The 24,415-nt window shown below is 40.1% G+C and overlaps 1 long non-coding RNA gene across 1 annotated transcript; it reads right to left on the bottom strand.

Annotated features, from left to right (window-relative positions):
• Positions 1 to 9,002: 9,002 nt before the first annotated feature.
• On the bottom strand, positions 9,003 to 24,404 carry LOC120539293. Its single transcript, XR_005635585.1, has 3 exons — positions 23,592 to 24,404; positions 22,393 to 22,656; positions 9,003 to 13,444 (listed from the first exon to the last, which is right to left on the bottom strand). It is a non-coding gene; the product is annotated as an uncharacterized LOC120539293 (long non-coding RNA).
• Positions 24,405 to 24,415: the final 11 nt, after the last annotated feature.

Raw genomic sequence — 24,415 nt, 5'->3', positions numbered from 1 at the left:
ACATTTCCGGGTCCCTTTCTTCCCTCTGCTTCCCGGTTGATGACCTCATGCTCCCATACACCACCACAATTCTCCCAGCATTCCACATTATAATTTCCAGTCCTTCCCTATAAACTGTCCGTCCTCCTACTATTCAATGTCTTTGAGTTTTGTAAACAATTGACAAGACTTATTTGTTGCAGTATACCTGGCTAAAAACCCCAAACCTTTATGAGTGTTTTCTGTTCTTTATTACAGTGGCATAGTCGGCAGGATTGGAGATCCGTAAAATGAGTGAAGGACACGACCTGAATGCAGTCCTCAACACCCTGGCAACTGAGCTCCAAGCCGTCAAGATGGAGCAGGTGGCTACTAAGGCGGAGCTCACCAAAACCAAGAGGCCGCTGGAAGCGGCAGAAACGGTAAAGCCGGAGTCCACGAGGCCTCCTCCACCTCCGATGATCCCTTTTACAGAGGCAGACGACATCAAGTCGTACCTCTCCATATTTGAGAGGATGGCAACCCTCAACCAGTGGCCGCAGGTGGAGTGGGCGTCCATCTTGGCTCCGCATCTAAAGGGGCCTGCGCAGCGGGCCTATCATGACCTCCCTGTGGAGGAAGTAACCAAATACAAACTCCTGAGGGCTGAGATATACCAGCGTTACTGTGTGACCTCTGGCCAGCAGGTGAGGGTCTGGCGGCATTGGAGATTTGTCGTAAAGATTGCCAGGATGACTCTAAGAGATGCACACTTCCGGGTCAGGATTGGAGATCAGTAAAATGAGTGAAGGACAGGACCTGAATGCAGTCCTCAACACCCTGGCAACTGAGCTCCAACGCGTCAAGATGGAGTAGGCGGCTACTAAGGTGGAGCTCACTGAAACCAAGAGGCGGCTGGCAGCGGCAGAAACGGTAAGGCAGGAGTCAGTGAGGCCTCTTCCACCTCTGATGATCCCTCTTACAGAGGCGGATGACATTGAGTTGTACCTCTCCACCTCTCCACCAAGAGGTGCCTCAAACCTCCACGGGTTTTTCCTGTGGGTTGAGAGGACGGCAACTCTGAACCAGTGGCCGCGATCGTAAAGATCTCCCGAACGACTCCAAAAGATGCACACTTCCAGGTACCTTTCTTCCCTCTGCTTCCCGGTTGATGACGTCATGCTCCCATACACCACCACGATTCTCCCAGCATTCCACATTATAATTTCCGGTCCTTCCCTATAAACTGTCCGTCCTCCTACCCTTCAATGTCTTTTGAGTTTTGTAAACAATTGACAAGACTTTTTTGTTGCAGTATACGGGGCTAAAAACCCCAAACCTTTATGAGTGTTTTCTGCTTTTTATTACAGCACTCAAATCCTGCTAAAGACTCACTGATTTTGCTGGTTGAAAAGGTATTTCATATCGCAGTTATGTATTTCTTTTTTTTTTTTGCTTAAAAGTAAAACCTTAGCAATCATTATTAACTGTTACACATTCTCTTCCAGTCTCTCATCAGTATCCTGCAGTGACACTTGGTGTCACTGCTACTTTATAAAGCTACTGCTTTGATTCATGAATTAAGACATCAGAAACCTTACAATTCAAAAGTTACTGATACAACATCCATCCATCCATCCTCCAACCCGCTATATCCTAATTCAGAGGGTCTGCTGGAGCCAATCCCAGCCAACACAAGGCAGGAAACAAACCCCGGGCAGGGCGCCAGCCCACCGCAGGGCACGTACACACCCACACACACCAAGCACACACTAGGGACAATTTAGGATCACCAATGCATCTAACCTGGATGTCTTTGGACTGTGGGAGGAAACCGGAGTACCCAGACGAAACCCATGCAGACACGTGGAGAACATGCAAACTCCACGCAGGGAGGACCCGGGAAGCGAACCTGGGTCACCTAACTGTGAGGCAGCAGTGCTACCACTGCGTCACCATGCCGACCCACTGTTACAACAACAAAGCATATTATTTTACTTCAGTTTTTTTCATTTATAGACTTCTGTATATAATTTTAAAATTACAGAATGCCCAGGTAGCTAGCTGCAGGTTGATCAGTTGTCGCAAGTTAGCATAATTGTAACTTTGCTGGTTGTTAATATCATGACGCTCCTCGAGGTTTATTTTTCTCCAGGGCTGATGCTAACTGAAATTCAGTTTTGTTTTCCTCTCCATTATCACCTTGATATCAATCATTATGTTAATAGGAATTTACATTGTTAAAACTTCTGAAATTGTGTGCTTATGTACATAAATGTATAGCTTTTCAATATCCTGATATTATATAATTGTAATCATGCACCCTAAGCCTATACTCAGTTAACAATACTATTTAAGAATAGTTGAGTTATAGTAGCATACAATGGGCCAATTTATTTTCCCAATCATCCAAACATCCCTATTCTGGAAATGTGGGAGGAACACAGAGACAAAAAACATGATAACGCATACTGTATTTAAGCACTATGCAGAAAGTGGTCATTTAATGCATTGCCATATTGCTGTCCAGTCTTAAATCTATGAAAAAATGTTTCAGGACTGCATTTTTAAAAGATATTTTCAGAAATATACAGCTGGATATTTCACTGCTTCTGAGAAAAGATGAGAGCAGCAACAACCAGAAGCTAAAAAAGAGATGAGCCTTCACATTGCAAGCCAAAGTCTACAACAAGATACTGGTCAACATCTTCACTCTGATGTCAAAATTCACACATGCTTTTCTGTATGAAATATTCTCTAAACCACATTAAACGTTCCATAGGATAACACAATTATACATATCAATACAACCAAGTAACTCACATGTTCAAATACAATCAGCGACTCTCCATGATGATCTTACAACTGACTTAACACATCTTGAATGTCTATTGTATTACATCTGAGATTTATATGGTTTTTTTTTTTATCTTAACCTTAAATTTAAGAAGGGGACACTGCAAAATGGATTAAACACCAGCTCTCTGCAAGTTATCTGAAATCTCTTTAAGACAAATAAAACATAAAAAAAACGGATGTGATGGAATGCCAGGGCCCTTTTCCCAACCAGGAAGCCTCCTTAAGGGAAGGACTGGGGGAGTAGACATGCACAGGGCACTACTTCCTCCTGAGTGTTAGATGGCAGCCCAAACCTCCCCCTTTTGTTTTCAGTGGTGCCTCGGATTCCCACATGGCTAAAGGGGAGGTGGGGTTTGGTACAGCCCTGTTGGGTTCTGTGCGTACCTCCAGAGGGTACTGCATGAGGGTCGGAGGCCTACTAAATAGGGCTTCCACCACATCTGGGAATACTTCTGGATAATGCTGATGGGCCAAAAGGACCCACCTGCCTTCATTCAGGGAGGCAGAGCTGGTAGGAAGAGGGACGAAGCTTGCTGGAGGAGGAGGAAGAGGAATGGAGGCAGAAAGAGAAAGAAGAAGGAAAAGGCTTGTTTTTATTATTGTGCCTGTGTACTGTATTGACTGTGCAGCTGGGGAACAAAGTAAAGAGTTTCCCACAGAGGAATAAAAGCCTGTGTTGTGCTTGGAACTTGTGTCCGTGTCTTGTTTGTATTGGGTTTGGGGAGCTGGACTGCCCCCTGTAGGCCACGCAGTATAATGATGCTTTAACACAGCAGAATCCCTGATTGTAAGTGCTTGTTTCACAGAAGCCATTATTTCCATCCCATTTTCCAGTTTTTAAAGCAATTGAGCTTAATTGTATTCCACATATGCAATGAGTTTAAGCTAGTGATTGCTACATCAGCCAATGACCTTTCCACCACACCCACAGAACTCTTCTGATGTTAAAATCAAATTAAAAGTTCATTAAACTTATTTTCACACTTATTCCCCATCTTAAATTCCTCCAAGCAACTAATTATTAATGAAATGAGATAGCTGTTATGATAATAACTAATTAATTTTTGAATGTGCCATGGCACGCCGGTTTGGTACACACTGGATGAAAAACACCAATTTATACAGACATACAAATAGACCAGTTTATCTTGATGCCAACTTTTGTGGTAGAATCCTAAAGTGGTGGTGCCTAAAAAAAAAACACACTCTTGGACCTACACATTATGTGGGATTCTGTTTCAGCAAATTACTTCTCTGTGTCTTTCATTTTCTTTAGGTTCTCATACACTCTGACCCAAACCTTTTGCAGGCTATAAAGATGAAATGTACCATGATGCGTAGAAGCAGATTTGGTTAAAACTGATAGATTTAGTGGTTTATTAACAAATATACTTAAATAACATCCTTTTGAACGAGATCTATGTGTATACCTGAAAGGAAGGATACTTCACCAGCATGCTTCAAAGTTTTTATGATTCATCTCAAATAATTCTCTATTTCTTGGTTTGTCCTTTCAGTTTGCCCATTGGTGTTAGGGTGGTATTTTGGGGTCAATTTCAGTTACAATATATACCTACAAGCAAACCACAAATGTGTCAAAAATGAGACACAGATTGACTCTACAAAGTTCAGTAATGAATATTTTGTATAGGTCAGAAGATGGGTGTAATATAATAGAATTCCCAAAAAGTGTTAAATGAAGAAAACTGGCACCCACTTACCAGGGCCTGAGCCATACAGATATGGGTTCTTGGACCTTCTGGGGTCACTCCTGAGTGACGCCCTACCCAGAATGATGCCCAGATATGCCAAAGTTTAAACAAAATGGGAGTTTTTTCACAGAGGCCTAGTGTTCCAGGAGGATATAACTGAATGAAATACAGTGTCCATCCATCCATCCATCCATTCTCTTCCGCTTATCCGAGGTCGGGTCGCGGGGGCAGCAGCTTAAGCAGAGAGGCCCAGACTTCCCTCCCCGCCACTTCTTCCAGCTCTTCCGGAGAATCCCAAAGCTTCCCAGGCCAGCCGGGAGACATAGTCCCTCCAGCGTGTCCTGGGTCTTCCCCGGGGCCTCCTCCCGTTGGACGTGCCCGGAACACCTCACCAGGGAGGCGTCCAGGAGGCATCCTGATCAGATGCCCGAGCCACCTCATCTGACTCCTCTCGATGTGGAGGAGCAGCGGCTCTACTCTGAGCCCCTCCTGGATGACTGAGCTTCTCACCCTATCTTTAAGGGAAAGCCCAGACACCCTGCGGAGGAAACTCATTTCAGCCGCTTGTATTCGCGATCTCGTTCTTTCGGTCACTACCCATAGCTCATGACCATAGGTGAGGGTAGGAAGGTAGATCGACTGGTAAATTGAGAGCTTTGCCTTACGGCTCAGCTCCTTTTTCACCACGACAGACCGATGCAGAGCCCGCATCACTGCGGATGCCGCACCGATCCGCCTGTCGATCTCACGCTCCATTCTTCCCTCACTCGTGAACAAGACCCCGAGATACTTGAACTACTCCACTTGGGGCAGGATCTCTCCCCCAACCCTGAGAGGGCACTCCACCCTTTTCCGGCTGAGGACCATGCTCGGATTTGGAGGTGCTGTTTCTCATCCCAGCCGCTTCACACTCAGCTGCGAACCGATCCAGAGAGAGCTGAAGATCACGGCCTGATGAAGCAAACAGGACAACATCATCTGCAAAAGCAGTGACCCAATCCTGAGTCCACCAAACCGACCCCTTCAACACCCTGGTTGCGCTTAGAAATTCTGTCCATAAAAGTTATGAACAGAATCGGTGACAAAGGGCAGCCCTGGCGGAGTCCAACTCTCACTGGAAACGGGCTCGACTTACTGCCGCAATGCGGACCAAGCTCTGACACCGGTTGTACAGAGACCAACAGCTCTTATCAGGGGTCCGTACCCCATACTCCCGAGCACCCCCACAGGATTCCCCGAGGGACACGGTCGAATGCCTTTCCAAGTCCACAAAACACATGTAGACCGGTCGGGCAAACTCCCATGCACCCTCCAGGACTCTGCTAAGGGTGAAGAGCTGGTCCACTGTTCCGCACCAGGACTAAAACCACACTGTTCCTCCTGAATCCGAGGTTCACTATCCGACGGACCCTCCTCTCCAGAACCCCGAATAGACTTTTCCAGGGAGGCTGAGGAGTGTGATCCCTCTATAGTTGGAACACACCCTCCGTCCCCTTTTAAAGAGGGGACCACCACCCCGGTCTGCCAATCCAGAGGCACTGTCCCGATGTCCATGCGATGTTGCAGAGACGTGTCAACCAAGACAGTCCTACAACATCCAGAGCCTTAAGGAACTCCGGCGATCTCATCCACCCCGGGCCCTGCCACCAAGGAGTTTTTGACCACCTCGGTGACTTCAGTCCCAGAGATGGGAGAGCTCACCTCCGAGTCCCCAGGCTCTGCTTCCTCATTGGAAGGCATGTTAGTGGGATTGAGGAGGTCTTCGGTACTCCTCCCACCGACCATAACGCCCGAAGTCGAGGTCAGCAGCGCACCATCCCCACTATATACGGTGTTGACACTGCACTGCTTCCCCCTCCTGAGACGCCGGACGGTGGACCAGAATCTCCTCGAAGCCGTCCAAAGTCGCTCTCCATGGCCTCCAAACTCCTCCCATGCCCGAAGTTTTGCCTCAGCAACAACCGGCCGCTTCGCTTGGCCTGCCGGTACCTATCAGCTGCCTCCAGAGACCCACAGGACAAAAAGTCCTATAGGACTCCTTCTTCAGCTTGACGGCATCCCTCACCGCCGTGTCCACCAACGGGTTCGGGATTGCCGCCACGACAGGCACCACCACCTTGCGCCACAGCTCCGTCAGCCGCCTCAACAATAGAGGCACGGAACATGGCCCATTCGACTCAATGTCCCCACCTCCCTCGGGGCGGGTTGAAGTTCTGCCGGAGGTGGGAGTTGAAGCTACTTCTGACAGGGACTCTGCCAGCCGCTCCCAGCAGACCCTCACAACACGCTTGGGCCTACCAGGTCTGACCGCATCTTCCCCACCATCGGCCAACTCACCACCAGGTGGTGATCAGTTGACTGCTCCGCCCTTCTCTTCACCCGAGTGTCCAAGACATATGGCCGCAAGTCCGGCGACACCACCACAAAGTCGATCATCGACCTGAGGCCTAGGGTGTCCTGGTGCCAAGTTCACATATGAACACCCTTATGCTTGAACATGGTGTTCGTTATGGACAATCCGTGACGAGCACAGAAGTCCAATAACAAAACACCGCCGGGTTCAGATCGGGGCCATTCCTCCCAATCACGCCCTTCCAGGTCTCACTGTCATTGCCCACGTGAGCATTGAAGTCTCCCAGCAAAACGAGGGAATCCCCAGAAGGTATGCCCTCTAGCAACCCTCCAGAGACTCCAAAAGGGTGGATACTCCAAACTGCTGTTCGCGATACGCACAAACAACAGTCAGGACCCTTCCCCACCCGGCGGAGGGAGGCCACCCTCTCGCCCACCGGGTAAACCCCAATGCACAGGCTCCAGTCGGGGCAATAAGTATGCCCACACCTGCTCGGCGCCTCTCACCGGGGCAACTCCAGAGTGGTAGAGAGTCCAGCCCCTCTCAAGGAGATTGGTTCCAGAGTCCAAGCTGTGCGTCGAGGTGAGTCCAACTATATCTAGCCGGAACCTCTCGACCTCGCGCACTAGCTCAGGCTCCTTCCCTTCAGAGAGGTGACATTCCACGTCCCAAGAGCCAGTTTCTGTAGCCGAGGATCAGACCGCCAAGGTCCCCGCCTTCGGCCACCACCCAACTCACATTGCACCCAACCTCCATGGCCCCTCCCATAGGTGGTGAGCCCATGGGGAGGAGGACCCACGTTACCTCTTCGGCTGTGCCCGCCGAGCCCCATGGGTGCAGGCCCGCCACCAGGCGCCGCCATCGAGCCCCACCTCCAGGCCTGGCTCCAGAGGGGGCCCGTGACCAGCGTCCGGCAAGGGAAAACGTTGTCCACAGTTTTTATTTTTCATTGGAGGTTTATTGAACCGCTCTTTGTCTCATCCCTCACCTAGGACCAGTTTGCCTTGGTGGTTCTACCAGGCATAAAGCCCCGGACAACATAGCTCCTAGGATCATTGGGACACGCAAACCCCTCCACCACGATAAGGTGACGGTTCAAGGAGGAGTGGAAATACAGTGTATATAAAGTAAATATATACAGTAAATAAAAACAACAAAATTATGCATGCTCTTGGGCCTAACTAAACACAAAGTTTCCTTCCTACCTCTTTGCTTTACTCCAAACCACAGATCAGTCCCTTGTGTTTGGCAGAGCAGACATTGTTTTTCTCCTTGCCAAACTTCATGCCCACCTGGCTGAGGAATTACTGTTCTGTTTAAAGAAAGACCCTGGAGGACTTCCTAGGCACTGGTCAGCCAGCAGGAAGTACTTCCAGGTTAAAGTAAATACATTACTTTGATTTGAATGGTGGCCTCCTGCTGCATCTGATAGGCCCAGAAGACTAAGCCATGACCTGATAACCTTCTGTAACAGTTTCCAATGTCACATCCAGGGTGTGACCTTTTCCAACCTCCACACTACCTCTTGATAACCCATACTGGCAATGGTCTGGATCCTGAATGGCTTCTTGGCATCCCATCCAGGCAGTAATCCACGCCACCCTTTGGACAGGAGGAAAAACTCCTTGCAGAATACCAAACCTCCCTGCTGTCCTTCACAGTTCACTGTGTTAACTGTTTCTTTATGTAGTTTCACTGCAGTTATTTTTGCAATTACTAACTTTGTTGCTTCAGATTGTTACTTCCTTTCAAGAATATTGATAGCAACAGTACCATTGTTATGTATGTGACACAGATCTCATCTTCTTAGAAAAGTGAATAGAAAAAAAAGACATGAAATTATATCTTTTCAGGAAAGGATATGAAGTACTTTTGTAATGACTATTTTGCATTCAGCCATTCTACATCTAACTCTCAAAAGTTCTGGCTCCTGTTTCCTGTCCAAAAGTTCCTATATACAGATACATCAGTGCTAACTGTGCTCAAAGAAACAGCTAGGATTTGGTTTTCTGTGTTTCTTGCTTGTCATCATAAGGCGGCAAAACTACAGGCACCTAACATTACCAAATGGCAAATAACAGAGACATATGCATTGCATTAGTAATTTCAACAGGTGGCACATCACAAAAATTTGTACTTTATTACAAGCATTTTATTACTACAAGCATTACAAAATACATTCCAATACATGGTGCACTGTAAACGTTAACTTTTAGGTCTACATTGATTGCTTAGATTACACAGCTAGTCCATGACAGATATTTAAACCAACTCATAAGATAATGAATTTGAACAGTCAATAAACGAATCAGATTTGTGACAAAGATCTGAATAGAGTTTTATTTAGATTCAATGTTTATGTAACCTCAATGGACTGCACCACAAAAAATACCTTTTTTTAACTGTTGCTTACCATATCTTGTATATAGTACACAAATGTAGTAGAAGAAAATGAAGTACAAAACAAAAGTAACAATGTTCATGACAGCCACCAATATCAAAATGACAATGAAGAAAATCTCAATTTACTTGTATTCCATATGGTACTTATACAGTTCTGTTCTCAGAATATCCAAAAACATTCATTTTTGCTAAAATATTGTTTAATAAACCACTCCCAGAAAATTCTCTTGTGAACGGTTGGGGAAGTTTTTGAATTGAAGACGTGCTACTCCCCTCTTCTTTACATTTTTTATAAACATTTGGGGTATCCGGGAGCCAGTCCTTGTTAAAATTATATTTTTGTTCTTTTGTCTTTTTTTATCATTATCCCGTTCCCTTGTTTGTTTTTTGTTTTAATATTTTGTGATTCTGGTAAATTTTGCACTGGTCATTGTCCTCATAATTGTGTGTTTAAAGGAATCATTTGCTATAGCTGAGCAATCCTTTTTGAAACAGTAGTTCTTTTTGAGGATTTTTGATTTTGATCAATTGGTTTATGTGATTTGGCTTGTTTTCTGGTTACTTACTAGGCTGACAAGAGATGGAAAAGTGGCAGACCGTAATGGGAGAAAAGTTGACAAGTCAAAAAGATGAAACATATCAGTATTATTCTAAGTAAAAACCAATAATTCTGCAAAACCAGAAAATAAACCAAACTCATAATCAGTAACACACTCACCAGTTTTTGCCCAAAACCCAACACTATGCTTTGCACAAGACTTCCAGAGAGTATCCACAGACTTGGACAATGAGTTATTGCCAGTACTGTTGGTGGTGCTGATAGTGTCATAGGATGCACCTTCTGGGACACACCCCCGAGCAATGAGAAGTTTCACCATGGCAATGGTTTACAAAAATGTCATCATGGCAGTAGAAAAGCAAAATGGTGTTGCATTATACAGTAAATCAAAGTATAATAAATATATAACTTAACAAGGCTAAAACAAAATTAGAATAGGAAAACAAAGTTGCATAAGGATTCTGCCTCATTCAACCCCACAGAAAATGTGATGTAATTTGTTTTTCCTAAAGCCACAGAAACATTAACACTAACCTTTGGGTTTAGCAGACTTGCCTTTGTTTTCAGCTAAATTAAAATTTTCATTCTTTTTTTTTTTATAATTCAGTACCATATTTTATACACTACCTTTAAAAATGATGACAGTTTTTTTTATTTTACATGGTTCACAATACCTTGTCACATGTCAGTACATGGTACTGGTGTTCATTTCCTTGATTTATACATAAAAATTACACACTCTTTATTTCATTTCACATTTCTGTTAGAAGATCAAATCGATATCATATCACATACTTGCAAAATATATTTTCTTTGAGTGGCACTAAAACCAAAATAAGACTCTAGAACCTCTATATTTAACTTGCGAGTCTGATTTGTAGATTAAAGTGCTTGCTGGCCTAATATAATGACAAACTTGTATGAAACAGAAGTATAATGATTATCCCTACCCATAATTCCAGCATGTAGTATCTTTGCAAATTCATTCAAAAAGCACAACATAACCATCCAAGTAATGCATGGTGTTACTGAGCTGCATGCTAGGAGCAATGCTGTAGAGCAGTGTTTTCCAACCTTTCTGTGGTGGATCACTTTTGTAACCCAAAAAATCCTAAGGTACACCACTATTCCACCAACCACAAAAACATTGTTTCATACATGTGCTAAACTGTCCGAGGGGAAGGAATTATTAGAATTGCCAGCAAAACAAGCAGCTTGGAGATTACCATTCGTATACATGGCACATTGTGAGCACTTTGGACACATTTTCCAGCTGTTTCATCCCTTTGGGTTAGAGACAACTTATATGCCCACTATCATTCAGTACTATGACAGTCGGTGGTGAACACACCAAGATGGATCCCAGACACATACTCTGGCTGCTAAATTGCTCTCGAAGTGCTGTATCTGCAAAATGGCAAATGCAGAGCTAATTTTATGTCATCTTCTCCAGGTAGTCCTGTCCTCCTCGGACAGGTCTTGACCACCTGAGGAGTGTGTCTCTCTCAGGTCTGGACCTGGGGCACTACACTATTATTTCTGTAACACACCTGCGTAGCTCTCATGGCACACCAGTTGAAAAATACTTATGTACAGTATAATCATAAAGTCACTGATGGTGATGAACAATTGTGGATGGCATGTAACACATGTTTTAATGTATTCCATTTAAGAGATGATTATTTCTTGAATAAGGAAATCTTTAGCAATGCATTTAAAGTATACGGTCATTTTGATTATTTAATTTTACTTTGAAACGTCTATGTCTCATATGCTATACCAATTTGAGAATTAATGCATTGGCCTCATTTTCTTAGTGCCTTCTTTTCAAGTTGCCTTATAGGAAGGCATTCAAATTCAGATTATACTTCCTCAAATAGAATTTTGTTAAAAGGTCAGGTTTCAGGTCATTGTTTAAGTTTAAATTATGCCATTCATTTTTTAGAAATTCCTTTATATTAATTCTACATTCATTTTGTGATTCAGTGTATATGTACTTCATGATTTATGTATTTATTTTATGATTGCAAGTTTTAATGTTAGATGTGAATTATCGTGATTAATTCTATACAATTATGCAATTAATTAGGTATTTTTTAAATCAATTCCCAGCCCTAAAAACAAAAGACCCAGTTCTTCAAGTACAACCTTAACCTGGATGACACTATTAAAGACAGCTGCTAATAATGCGCCAAACTGCCTCATTTATACTTTATGCGTGAAGCCTGCACACAGACCTCAACATGAAGTGTGCATGCTGTCAGTGACCTAAATGCATTTATACTTGTGGTGGCCCATTCGATTGCTACATCAGTAGGTGACAGTGTTTGGTAAATGTCACATAATAAAAAGACACTTTTCTGATGGAAGAAGAGATGAGCCTGTTTTTACTGGCTTTAAGTGGGTAAAAAAGGAGAAGATGGCCTGTCAGACCCATTAAACAAAAGCAGTAAAGAGAAGGTAAGTATAATATTTTCATAAGTGGGTGATCTACACGATGAACAAATGCAGAAGAAATATTTTTGCATGTCTTCTTTACACTTTGATGAGCTGTTGCATCATATCCAGCACTTTGTTCATCATTCTGGGTCCTACAGCACCAACCTCACCTCAAAATTCACTATTTTGAATACAAGGAGTGAAAATCTAGCCAATTATACATCTCTGCAGCCTGGAAGCCTCCACCCTGTAGCTACAAGTACCAGAAGTTTATATAACAGACAGCTGTTGTTATCTGTGTCAGATAACCCTCCCACAACCCTAATCTTAACCATGGTGTAACCTGGCAGAGCTCTAGAGGTCTGCAACAAGACTGTATTGGCAGCCATTGGAATAAGCTCCATCTACTTGGAGCTCCAGGATGGAGGCTCTGGGCTGCAGAGATACAATGCTTAAATAGCTATTTTTTTGTCTTGCAGTCCTTGAATTAACCAGGCTTAAAATACACACAGCAGCTAGTGAACAATATAGCCAAACTGTGTAACAAGTCCATAAAGCAAGCAAGACAAACGGTAGCATTAGCTGTAAAGAAACTGGGGCAGTGATATAAATAAGGTCATAATAAATGCATACTTTGTTATGTATAAAAAAAGGAGAAGACAAGGTGAATCGTTTCACTACTACTTCAATAAAAGATACAAGCAAAAGGAATCCTATTTACAAGCAGTATTATGAAAAAATTAATTGAAAAATAACTTTTCAAATACTACAAGAACTTTTGCAGCCAATTCAATATGGAGTGTGGAGATTTTCCCAAGTAATAAACGTCTCACACAAAACAGTGTTGGGGACCCTCCCCGTATATATTGTCCTGCACACAAAGTAGCAAAAGAAATTATGAAAATGTGACCAAAGAGGTAACAGTTGACAAAGTTTATCATTCAAAATGGTGTTTACATACATAAATGTATTATGGGAATAGGAAATGGTTGGCAGGAAGTGATGTGGCAACAGAAAGCGGAAATGACGTCATTTGATGAAAACTGGAAGTAATGTCTTTTTGACTCGTCGGAAGTGATGTCAGTTCATGTGACCGAAAGTGATGTTGTGTCGGCCATTTTGGAAGCTGGAAATGTTGGTGATTAATTTTCCTCAGCTTTTCTGTGGAGAGAAGAGATTCTGGTAAGTACCACGTGACAACCCTTCATCTCACGATGTTTCACTCACCTTTAGGCTTTCTGACTGCCTCCTAATCACACATGTGTGACAGGAGGGTATTACTCAAGTATTGATGATTGCAGAAAGGGGACAGCATCATAACCAAATCAGAGAATGTACCATGCTGTACACAGAGAGCACACAGAAAGTACATATCCTATCCTTCATTTCCAGGAAAAACTAATTGTAGGATTGAAAAGGAGAGAAAGCACAGTAACATTACTGTACTGGTCAGCCTGCAAGACCTAACAAATGGTGATGCAGTGCTGAGTCAAGTTGTGAAATGTACCAATTTAGAACAAAACTAAATATACTGATGCAGCAGGAAACTCTTTTCAACTGATAGGACTTGCTATCGCTGAGAAAATGACGTAACTCATTGAGCAATTTGTAGATCACATGTGATGTCTTGAATATTCCAACAATACTACTGTGACAAATTTTCAAGGCTTCGGCCTTATGAAATGGTGATTAACCTTCTGAAATCCATTACAAAACACATCTTGCCTTTTACAGTCATGGAAATCTCATTAAAAATAAGACGTTTACCATTAACCAATATGTACTCTGGGCTCCTAAACCTCATTATTACTAACATGGCACTTAATGATCCAAGTATGACAAATTTTATTGCAGCTATATAAACATTTTGGCTGGTTGTAATCAACTAAAGGTGTATGACATTGTAAAGTATATATTGTACCTAAGAATAACCCTGAAGGTCAAACTGATGATGTTTTTGACAAAGAAACTAATTGGTGGAGTCAAACTTAGGTTTGAAAACTACATTGACGAATACAATATTAATGCAGTATTTCAGTTAATTTTTGAAAATATATTCATGTGTACCTTGCAATAAGACCACATGACATGCAAATTAAAATCATCTGTTTACTAAAATATTAAATTCGAAGACGCCGATTGTGTTTATATTGTGGTAGAAGAGTGTTATGCACTGATGTACAGCAAAGGTTTACTAAAAAACATTAGTGTAAAAAATTGGAGGTAACCCTTCACACCGTGTATAAAGTTGGGCTACCAGAAAGTGTACCTGGACTACTAGGTTTGCAAAGCTGGTGGCCCAACAGACTATCATATGCATTTACAATTTTGAGTAAATGCATTAGAGTATATGCTTTATATATGGCAACAGTGTGTTCTCTATTTTGTTAAATCAGTTCAAGTAGAGAGTTTAACAGCGGTTAAACGAAATAAAGGAAATATGAACTGACAATAAAAAATAAACTTTACAGATTTGAAAAATGGATGAATGAAAGTTTCACTCATATGTCATTTTGAGCATCAGCAAATAACAGTAATTTACAAAACATAACTACTGTATTGCAGCCTGTATGGATGGGTCATATCTGGCAGAGTCATTTCAGTTTATAGTGTCACAGATGTCAAGTATAATAGTCCGGACTACAGTAGAAAGGTGGCAAGGCTCTCATACATGCAGAGCAATAAACCCTTCTATTTGAGAACAAATGAGAAGTAACAGTGCAGTGATAAGCATTGGTGATATAACAGTTCAAGGGGATTGTCATTAAATACATAATTGATAAATACATAACCACGAACAAACATCCATCAAACATCAAAGAAATTAAAAAGTAAATAAACAATTTATGTTTTTTTTTACTAATAGACAGTAACTTTAACTAAACCAAAGTTTCTGGAAGGTGTTGGCAGACTGCTTCATCTGTCAACATATTGTGTGCCTGTCAAACCTTTTCTTGAAAATGCATGCCCAGTGCTGCCTTTCTGTCCTGCTTGTCACATAATCCTCTATTGGAAGCACTTTTGGATTTAACCCTGTGCCTCTGACAGTGTGGTTTCAGTATAACAGAGTGCAAGATTTTTGGTTTTATGTGAGCACAGTGAGTTTTTCTTATCTTGGCCTAAGTGTTGTTAGTATGAACAAATGTATTTCTTTTGTTTATTTTGTACTTAGTTGAAATTTTTGTTCTTCCCTTCTTTTTCTAGACCCACTTAAATACACAAGGTTTCAAGGGGCAAAACCTGCCAATGGAAATAAGGAGAATGCAGGGATCAGTTCCATTGCTGGTTATGCTTCCCCTGTCAGCTAAAACCCATATTCACTCAAGCAGTGTTATTTTAAATAAAAACACAATAAGGTTCCTTAAGTCAATTTTTTTATAAAAAATTAGCATAGTGTGTGAGGCATAAGCAAATAAACCTTGTTTTTCAATTCAATAATGTCCAGTGTGTGACTAAATTGCATGGTAAACTTCACCAAGGGTTCTTGCCATATGTTACAATTTTTAAATTATTTGACCCTACCATTAAGTTAAGTATAGAAAAAAGGTGGAAAAAATCTGAAATCCCCCACTTTGGAGTCTATTTAGTAACTGGAGCAAAGTTACTAAAAACTGTTGGGAAGACATAAAGAGTAATCTGGTCAAAAACTTCACCATGTAATGATGTATAATTTAAAATACAGCAGATTTAAAAGGATGTTGTTACCTCTTTTAGGTGGGCATGTGACTGCATAAGGAAATCTGTTACCTGTGATTGAGATAAGGACCAAGTGCATATGAGAACCCACAAAAAAAGAGCATGCAAAAATTGTGTTAACTATTTAAATATGAAATAACTACATCTCTTTTAAGCATGCATGTCTACTGAAGAATGTGGGAGACCCAAGTGTGATTGTGTATAATATTTGTGAAACATGAAGAAATCAAGTTGAAATAGGATCGTCTTTTTAAGAAAACAAAACATCAGATTTGTGTTTGATTTGAATGACGATAACATTTCTTAATGATTGTGCTACATTTTTCCTAAAAGCACAATCCTTTCCTTCAAACCTTCAAACCAATATCAAAAATGAAACACTTTACACTTTTTCAGCCAGCATTTCTCCCTTTGCTGTGGTTCAAAGTTGTGTTTCTTGTCTGTTTTGTCCAATTTTGTGCCCTTTATTTATATTTATGTTTCTTTTGTTGATTTTGATCATTTTCCTGGGTGTTTATTTGTAACCAGAAAAAGCTATGGTTATATCCCAAGTCCCATGTGTTTGGTGGGTGGTATCCCAAGAGACAGGGCCACCTGCCAATCACTGCTAGGAACTGACCTCCACCTTATATACTTGCAAGCCTTTCATAATTTCTGGTGGTTCGTTTTAAATGCACCAGGGAGTGCAGTGTTACTTGTGTTTTGCTGTACCTTTTTGCTTTTGTGACTCCCTGAATTTTTGAACATGTGTTTTTTTTTTTGTTACTTTGATTTGGGATTCTGTATTGGAACTGTGTTTGCTGTAGATTGCCTTGCCTTGTCAGGCAATTCCCTTTGTGCTATTCGGAGTATAAACTACTTTTCTTTAAATAAATCTTCTATTTTATAAAGACTCTTCTAGGCCCCCAGAAGGCAATTTGTGACAGTATGTTTGGCTCTTCCTTGCTTTTGGGACTCCTGAGGCACAACAACATATTTATGTTAATCACTCAACTAATATTTGAAGTTTAGGAATGGGAGCTGGGAATCTATTAAGTCTGAAGTAAGTATTAATTAGATTAGCAAATTCAGAAAATCTACTGGAAGCAATTTCTTACCTTACTGTACCAACTGCAGATATTGTGAACAAGATAAGAAACACAAAAATGTTTCCAAACCTTTTATTTTTAAAAAAGAATACTAAAATAGGGAAATATCTTATCATAACAAAATTTCTTCATCCAGTTCTGCTTTCTGACAGCATCAGATGCAAGTCAGGAATGAAACCAAATCAGAACACAGCAAGGAAACTGAAGAAATGTTCAGAATCTTCAAATGGACATAAATTTGCAAATGTTTTTTGTCTGGCTTTTTTTTTTATATTGTCAAAATTATAAATTGAATAAACCAAACAATATTTCAGCCATCAATCAATATTCTCAGTTTACTGAATGCAGCATCACAGGTTAACACTAGAATTACCAGAGTCTACGAAAAAACTCGTAGATCCGGCCTATCTTAAAACCGTTCTCACTTCTCCGCCAGCATCCTTTGTCTTCTAAATGTGCAATTAAGAGGAGCAGCAAGTAGCCGGCTATTCCATCCCCCACCATCGCAGAACGTTCACTAAGTTTTCCCAGCTCATGCCTTGTTTGATTATCTGGGAGTGACTCAACTGCTGGAGTTTTAGTGTGAAAATAATAGATCGTTGTTTGGAACACATGCATTTCATGGGTGTTCCGTTTCTACAGTAATCTGTGTAAACACATTCTTAAAACAGAAACTTTGTCATATTTTAGTAATAAATGTTACAAAATGTAGGCATAAACTATAGAATGTATGAAGCCTGATTTCCAAAGATCAAATAAACACTTTCACAAAAGGTTGAAGATCACCACAATAGCTTCTGTGGTGTTGCGCTAAGATTTGCCTCTCAGAGTGCAGCATGCTTACTGTTCCTCAGAGACTCAAGTTCAATACCCCACTATGGAGAAAGTGTTACTTTTTTTTTTCTTTTTAACCATGGCCGCGCCGCTGCCTGCCTGCAAGCGTCTGCTTTCTGCATGCTGGGGCGTTTTTCTTTTTTTTTCTTAAGTAAATCATTAAATTTAAAATGTCGATCGCGGTTATTTCTGTTGGTTAATTCATATTTTCATTCATTATAGCTAATACTGTTATCAAGTGGTCGCTATTTTTGCCTGTTGTATACAATCTATCTAGTGTCTTTACCTCCATTCTTACTGCCCGCTTGCCTGCATGCAGCGTGTGCCGATTGATAAATGATTTAATGTATTTTCTTTTTAACCTCAAACTGATATAAAATGTATAAACTGGTATGCACTGTCAGTTAATGAGATCATTATATTTTCATGTGGGATGCTCCTTTTAAAATATTTTTTAACAATTGAGACTGCAATTAACATGAACAAGTGTCCTTATAACTGTTATTTTTAAGATCCATAACACACAGACAGAGCACTGCGTAATAGAGAGACAGACAGGCAGATAAGTCGCTAGATATATAAATAAACAGGGAAGACACATGTACTGAAAGAAAAAAAAGATCAACATGTGCGTTGTTCCTGCTGCACTGAATAAGCTCACGCGCTCTAACCCCTCCCCCGATCTGACCCTAAGTAACAGCACAAGTACAAACACAAACCAAGTGTAATCAAGAGTCCCCGCTCACTCCTAAATTTGTCGTTTTCAGTAGTAAGCTGCTCTTTGTGTTAATATTATACAGTACACACATACACTTGGTTTGTGTCTGTGTATGGCTGTATGTTCATTAGAAGCTGTTGTAGTGTGCAGTAAGTGTTGTGATTTGTTAATTATTGATTTAGCTGCCAGTGTGATAATAATGAAGTAATACATAGGTTGTTGAACTTGACTGTGATATACTGAGGACATGCTAGTCTTATACAGAGGCTCTGTTGATTTAATCCAAACTGATAAACTACTAATATACTTTTGTCCTGTACACAGTACATTCTTAAAAATAATGGTTCTTTAATGGCATTTTATGGTCTTTACTGAGTTGTGTGGTTTATATAGAAATATATATATATTTTTAATTCTGAGAAGGTTTCCCTGCATATGAAGTTGGTTCTTTGTGCTTTGAAAAACTTTTATATGTTAGAAAAAAAACAAAATCCTTAATGTATGGTAGGCTACTTAGCAGGACTCTAACAGATTAAGAAAACCTGGACTTAGCCTATGTTATTGTAAGCAACAGTTCATTTCAAATCCATGGTTAATTATTGTATGGAGCATGTTACAGATCCATATAAACAAATGTTCTTTCTAGAACCTCGATGTGAATGTGTCTTTTTGGAACGAAAATGGTTCCCCTATGTCACTGTTCCAAGAAACACTATGGCACCTTTATTTTTAAGAGTGTACCCATAGTATAGTACAGAGTTATACAAAAACACTCAAGAACACTCTTATTTTACTGCTTATTTCAGATTCAGTATCTGTATGGGATGGACTGTCATCTTGCTATGGTTTACATTCTGATACCAAATACTTCCAGGATAAACAGATAAATCTTGTTCCAGAATCAGATATTTTGACAAAAATGACAAACGCTTTGTCGAGAAAGGATTATAAAGCTTTTGATGTGGCAGCCCCTGTATAGTATCTTAGTCTAACAGCTTCTTTATTCATGTGGAGCTGAAGTGTCTAAAAACTGAACTCAGTGGAAAAATTTAAAAAAACATTTAAGAAATGTCTTACACCCAGCCTTTTAGGATATTTAAAACAGTAAAAAAGAAAGTTTTCAACTTATGTCACCAGGCTTCTATTTCTGTTTTTCAGGATGGTGCAATCACTGATGGAAACCAGCATCACAGTGCTGTGGTTCTTGCCACACTCAAAAGCTCCAAAATGGATAAAAGCCTCAAAACTAAGTAGGCCTCACCCCTAGCAGCCTTGCCTCAAACAAATAGGCTTCAAGGCTGCACAAGTCCAAAAAGGGGACTAAGGTTTTTAAATATCAAAGTTGAAAATGTTTACTAAAAAAGAAGGAATAATAATAATCAAAGAAAGTGAAGTTTTTTTTTAATATTTAATAAATTTATTAAGAAATTCTAAAAAAACTAAATCATAAACATTCTAGCAAGAAAAATGCAGTAAAAATAGGCTTTGCCAAAAAATAACAAACCTAACAGCCAGCAAATCCAATCTGGGAACAATAAACAGTACCTTAGACTGAAAGCAGGGGTTAAAGCCAGTAAATCTAAATACATAAAAGTCACAAAATCAAAAACCTGGAATTGAAACAAAAAACACAGTGCCAAAGCTACAGTGTAGGCTGACGCTTCTCCTTTTATCACGTAGCTCTGTCCTATTAGGCCCCACATGAAGGGGGCAAGGTAAACCATAACAAAGCACACTAACAAACAGAGAATACATCATTATGAAATAAACAATAAGTAAACTATTCAATGCATAAAATAACAGAAAGAAAACATCAAAGTTAATTCAAAATTAAATGAATAAAAAGTAAAGACATCAGAGTCAGAGATGAATCTCTAGCTAATCCGAAACACTGAGGATCACTGAGTATGACGACACTGAGATTTATTGAGAGAGGACGCCCTCTTTCCTGAAGAGCACTCTCAGGTTTACTTTGTTGCAATGAATTATTTTCTCCACCTAATAAAATAATGATACCATATCTGAAGTCTGTTAAACACACCATACTGTTTTTCTGGTCAAATTCAACTTGGAGAAATATACTACAGGCTTAATGTGTTTAATTGCATTTCCTAAAGCTAAACTTCAATTGCTTCTTGTGAAGATTAAGCAACAAATCTACAAGACCTTTGCTTTCCTCTGAAAAACACCACCTAGAAATTCATGATAAAGAATTATGTGGGAAGGTAAGACGTTCAAATGGTTACTCCAAAAATACCCAAAGCTTTTGAATGCAACAAAACACTAGTTACCTTTTTCAAGCAATAAACTGACAACAGACTGCAGTCAAACCAGTTCTGGCTTGCTGCCATCATCTACTGGCAGAAAGAAATTTTGCAACTAGTACAATTATATACAAGAGCATGCATTTGTCAGTATGGATGGCTTTAGAGTTAAACGTATTACCTGTAAACAAGTAAGTAATTAATAAAACTACAGTATATGTGATTGGTTTATTTCCAGAGGGATTCCACATGTATTGCCAGATGGCAGGTGGTGTTTCACAGTAAACTGCTGGCGACTCTAGTGCACCTTCTAAACATCTTCTGGTCATAATAATGATGTTACTGTGTCCTCCTTTTGGTGGTAAAGTGAAAAGAATTGGTTTTGGAGGCCAACTGGATGCAGGCTTAGCACTTCTTTTCCAGTGTGCCACATTCCTGGCTGCGAACCTGAGGTTTCTGGCATATCATTCCTGCTCCCTATTATCATTGGTACTCATAACATCTCTGAATTAATCATGCATATAACAGATACATCTAAAAACTTATCTTCTCTAGCTAATTAACATAATAGTCCCAGTCAAAAGAAGATTTATGTATTCTAAGGGAAACCTAAAATTTATTTTAGGAATAGGAAATTCAGTGGCTAGCAAATATATTTTTTCCTGATGCAAACCCCTAACATACATATATATGTGTAGGTGACGTGTAGCAAGTAAAGCAAGCACATATAAAAATCTAAACCAAAACTAAAACAACAACAAACTGTTTAAGAAAACTAGTTTTTCTCTTCTGAATGACTCTTGCTTTATTTACATCTTAGTTCAGATAGTTGTTGAGTTCAGTTTGGACAGATGGAGTTGTCTAAGCTGACAAATAATTTATTTTACAGTACAGAAGAGATTAGCAAAGGATTTGGCAAAGAAATGGTCAAAAACAAACATGGGTTTGTTACTTCTCAAGTCCACATGAACTTCATCTATGCCAATATGCAAACTGAATAATGCATTAAGAAAATGAAAATGAGATTCAAAGTCAAAAGTTCCCTAACAAGATTTATTGTTTTATTTTTTAAAGGTGTTGAAATACAGGTATGCTTATTATATTCATAATGTGTGTATTTGTGCCAACATCACATTAAACAAGGAGTGCAACCATTTGCGAAAATGTAATGGGTCCATGACTAGAAAATGCCAGTGCACACTAAAAAATATGGAGAACTATAAAATATTTCAAAAAGAAAATAAAAATAAGGTTTAACACAAGCTAAATGTAAAGCAAAAATGTCTAATACATTCCTCACAACAGTATTTATGATTATTTATCAAACTTTAATAAAATAATGGCCATTAGTTTGGATTAACTGCAGCTCTGAACAAAGATGCTGATGACTTCAACAACAATGTCATCAACCGCATAAAAATAAGCAATATAAATAAAACAAACCAAACATTATAAACATCAATTCAATTTAGACCATGAACTTTGTCACAGAAAAGGCAAATTGCATACCTTAATGCAGAAGGGCGCCCCAGACTTTTTATCTCTAGGGTGATGACATAATGAAAAGTATTTTGGTTATGAGTGAGTTGATTGGTGGCAGCAGTGAAGACCATATACATGACTTTCTGCTTTCCACTTCACTAGACAGGCAAACTAGGGGTATGCTGGCCTTTCAGTAGTGAGTGTTCCAGAATGATGATCCCAAGAGTTCCTCAGGCCTTCACAGCCCATTACTAGATGAGTTTGTGGCTGAAGTAAGAGACAACGGTTCAACTGGCAGAAGGAAGAAAGAGATCAGAATTGTTATACATAAAGGTACAGAAGTTAAGGAATAAGTGTTTTGAAAATTGTTTACAAAATGTTGTGATACATGCATCAATCAGCCAATGTGACAGATAAGGAACCATCCTCTATGTATGAAGGGATAAGTAGGCCCAGAATGGCTATGAGGTCTATGATTTTCTGTTCACGGAGTAGTTATTTAACTCTTCTTGTTCTTGCAATGTACATTTGAGGTCCCCTCTGTTCACAATATGAATTTTAATATTGAAATACACACCAAAATTATCAAACCCTGTTAATCTAATTCAGGGTCACAGGGTGCCAAATCCTATCCCAGCAGTATTGGATGCAAAGCAAAAAATTGGTTGGGACAGGTTGCCAGTCCTTTAAAAAGGTCACTTTTTCTCTCTTACACTCACACACCAAGAGTGAGTGGGTTGATTTGAAGCTGCCCATTAACTTACCTAAACCTACAAATCTGCACTACCAATCCCAGTCACAGACAACAAAACTTATCATCTTAGCTAACATTCCTTTAGTTGATAAACTATTATCACTTATCACATATTATCTATTGTGGACCGTGATTTAACATCACTACTTTTGTAAAAATGGGGGTGTACATACATGCATCTGTCCATGCAATTAATAAACCTGCTGAATGCAGTTTTACAATTATGGACAAACAAAGCCTGTTCCAATGTCACTGAGCACAAAGCAGGAATCAATACATATAGTGTACTGTATACACATTGCATTATTTACATGCCAAAACATTTGTTTGTTAACTTAATTTGATCATTTATATATTAGTTATATTTTGAGATATGTATTTTAATGGAGAGATGCTTATGACAAAGTAAGCAAAATTGTAAACACAATCTAAATTTCAAGTTTAGTGCCCATTTAAAACGTCTTATCTGTACATTTTCTATGTTCACTCCATGGTCATTCTGATTTCCACCTGGGACTTCAGTTTCTACTGATAGTTTAAGCACACGCTGTTACATTGATTGGATGACCAGTGTGTGACAGACTGGCATCCCATCGAAGGCTGGTTCCTGCCCTCAGCCCGTTGTTTCCGTGATATTCTCCAGCAAAACTGATAAGAAATATGGAGGGATACACAATGGCTGGAGACAGATCAGCTCTTTTTGCGGTAATATTTGGTCCCACAAACTCCTGGTCGTTCATTCATTCTAAACAGTAATCTTCTCAGTTCCTTGCCTCCTTGCCATCTCGTGGTGTCTTCTCCGCTTGTGATTTATCACGTTATATACAACATTTGCAGCAAGCATCCTATTAGTGCGCACTTCATACGCTCGCACCACCGTCCTAATCAAGTGCGGTTCCCAGCTGCATGCATTCGTAAACTTAATTTTAGAAGTTTATTCTTTTTATTTCACTACCTCTTCTGCGACTATATTTCAAAATGCCAGTCCCGATGAGATTTTATTTTATTCTAATTTGAATTTAACAGCTAAAATACTGCACAGTATATTTCTCCGTTTTATTACCAGTTTGTAATCCGTATATTTCCCCAACATCCTTTAGGTTTGCCTGAATTTTTATACCCTGTCTCTTCCACGTGCGCCTTCTGTTCTTTTTGCTTTCCATCTCTCTTTTCATATGTCGGGATAACACAGTGCTATTGAAAGTCTCTGCAGTCACGTGACGAGAGTGAGCGTGTGTGAGAGAGAGAGAGCGAGAGAGAGAGAGAGAGAGAGAGAGAGAGATGGAGGGAGGAGGG

This window comes from Polypterus senegalus, chromosome 1 (genome assembly GCF_016835505.1).
Source record: "Polypterus senegalus isolate Bchr_013 chromosome 1, ASM1683550v1, whole genome shotgun sequence".
In the NCBI taxonomy this organism is placed as follows: domain Eukaryota; kingdom Metazoa; phylum Chordata; class Cladistia; order Polypteriformes; family Polypteridae; genus Polypterus; species Polypterus senegalus.
This window is presented reverse-complemented; position numbering and strand designations above follow the sequence as displayed.